Source organism: Lactuca serriola, chromosome 1, assembly GCF_051521515.1.
Source record: "Lactuca serriola cultivar US96UC23 chromosome 1, Lser_US96UC23_V15, whole genome shotgun sequence".
NCBI classification, from domain to species: Eukaryota; Viridiplantae; Streptophyta; class Magnoliopsida; order Asterales; family Asteraceae; genus Lactuca; species Lactuca serriola.
The window spans coordinates 198,365,461-198,368,367 of NC_136408.1; positions in this window are offsets into that span (position 1 = coordinate 198,365,461).

Genomic DNA, 2,907 nt, shown 5'->3' on the forward strand with positions numbered 1-2,907 from the left:
CATTGCTAAAAAAATGGCAAGCCCGGAAACACAGGCATTACAATTCTCTCCACCTTAGAATGATTCCGTCCCCGGAATCACACATCAACAAACAAATGCGGATAGCGACCCATCATGTCACTCTCCGTCTCCCAGGTGAGATTCGGCCCATTCGTGTGTTTCCATCGGACAAGCACTAACCCAACCATCTTGCGTCGTAATTTCTTAGTCTTTCGGTCAACAATTGCCTCTGGTTCTTCAATCAACCTCTTGTTCTCATCGATTCTCAACTCCGAAAGTGGAATCATGTTGGGAACTTCTCCCGTGAACTTCCTCAAATAACACACATGAAAAGTGTTATGAATTCCATTCAGTTCTTCTGGTAGTTCGAGCTTGTAAGCTTGGTTCCCAATCCTCTGAAGAACTTTAAACGGTCCAATAAACCTTGGACTCAACTTTCCCCTTTTACCAAATCTTATAAGTCCCTTCCACGGCGAGACTTTAAGCAAAACCGAATCTCCAACCTCAAAAGTTATCGGTCTTCGCTTTTTGTCAGCATAGCTCTTTTGACGATCCTGAGCTGCTAACATTCTTTCCCTAATTATTTTCAACTTTTCAGCAGTTTGATGAACCATCTCCGGTCCCATAAACTGCTTTTCCCCAGACTCAAGCCAACAAGACGGCGTACGACACTTCTGTCCATACAAAGCTTGGTAAGGTGCCATCTTAATGCTCGAGTGGAAACTATTATTATAGGAAAATTCTACCAAAGGTAAATGTTCATCCCAATTACCTAGGAATTCCAGAGTACATGCTCTCAGCATATCTTCAAGCGTTTGTATCGTTCGTTCGCTCTGACCATCGGTCTGCGGATGGTAAGCTGTACTTAAACACAACTTGGTACCCAATTCCTCTTGTAGACTTTTCCAAAACCTCGAGGTGAAACGGCTATCACGATCTGACACAATCGTTAACGGAACACCGTGAAGCCTCACAATTTCCTTCACGTAAGAATTCCCAAGCTTTTCCATAGACCATTTCTCCTTGGCCGCTATGAAATGCGCACTCTTAGTGAATCGATCAATGACCACCCAAATCATGTCGTGACCATTCTTTGTTCTGGGCAGTTTAGTGACAAAATCCGTAGCAATGTCTTCCCACTTACCCATAGGCACAGACAAAGGTTCTAAACTCCCGTATGGTTTCTGATGTTGTGTCTTTACTCTTGCACAAGTCACACACTCAGCCACATACTTTGGAACACCAAGCTTCATCGTCGGCCACCAGTAGTAGGGTTTTAGGTCCCTATACATTTTAGTGCTACCAGGATGAATCGAGTACATGGTTTTGTGAGCTTCTTCCATCAGAAGATCTCTGACTCCTCCTGTCTTAGGTATCCAAATCCGATCTTGGAACACCTTCAGTCCATGACTGTTTACACCGAACACCAACGTTTTGCCCAAACGTTCCTCCTTTATGTGATTCTTCTCAGAAGCTTCGTTCTGAGCTTTCTTTATACTTTCCAAAATAGTCGAGACAACTTCAATTCTCAACGCTCTTGGCCTTTTCCTTTCAAGATTGACTTTCCGACTGAGAGCATCAGCAACAACATTAGCCTTACCGGGGTGGTAAAGTATCTCACAGTCGTAGTCTTTAAGTAATTCTAGCCAGCGTCGTTGCCTCATATTCAATTCCTTCTGATTAAAGAGATATTGGAGACTCTTATGATCAGTGAAAAGTTTGCACTTCGTGCTATAGAGGTAATGCCTCCATATTTTCAGAGTGAAAACTACCGCTGCCAACTCCAAATCATGAGTTGGGTAGTTCTTTTCATGCTCTTTCAGCTGTCGAGACGCATATGCTATCACCTTTTCTCTTTGGGTCAAAACACAACCCAATCCAACCCCAGACGCATCGCTATAAACAGCGAAGTCTTCAACTCCATCGGGTAGAGAAAGTATCGGTGCCTCGCATAGTTTCTTCTTTAGCTTCTCGAATGCCTCTTTATGCTTCTCACTCCAAGCATAAATAGCTCCTTTGTGGGTCAAAGTTGTCAATGGAGTAGCGATCGAAGAAAAGCATTGGATAAACCTTCGGTAATATCCGGCTAATCCCAAAAAGCTTTGAATCTCCGTGGGACTTTTCGGTTGTTCCCACTTTATTACAGCTTCAATCTTCGCTGGATCAACCATTATCCCTTCTTGGTTGATCACGTGACCCAAGAATTGGACTTCACGAATCCAAAAATAACATTTGGAGAACTTAGCATACAGCTTCTCCTTCTTCAAGACTTCTAACACTTCTCGCAAGTGTCTGCCATGCTCCTCTTGGCTTTTCGAATAAATCAGAATGTAATCTATGAACACTATCAAAGATTTATCTAGGAACAGATTACAAAATCTATTCATTAAATCCATGAATGCTGCTGGAGCATTGGTTAGTCCAAACGACATAACCAAAAACTCGTAGTGTCCATATCGTGTTCTGAATGCAGTCTTCTCTATATCCTGCTCTCTTACTTTCAACTGATGATATCCTGACCTTAGGTCGATCTTTGAAAAATAACTTGAACCTTGCAATTGATCAAACAGGTCATCAATCCTTGGCAACAGATATCTATTCTTTATTGTTGCCTTGTTCAGCTCTCGGTAATCAATGCACATTCTCATACTTCCATCTTTCTTCTTCACGAATAACAGCGGAGCTCCCCAGGGTGATGAACTAGGTCTAATGAAACCCTTGTCCAATAACTCCTGAAGTTGCATCATTAGCTCCTTCATCTCCGTTGGTGCTAATCGATAAGGTGCTTTTGCAATCGGCGTCGTCCCTGGCAACAAGTCAATACAGAATTCCACTTGTCGATCAGGCAGTAATCCAGGAAGATCTTCGGGAAATACTTCCGGATAATCACACACCACTGGAATATTC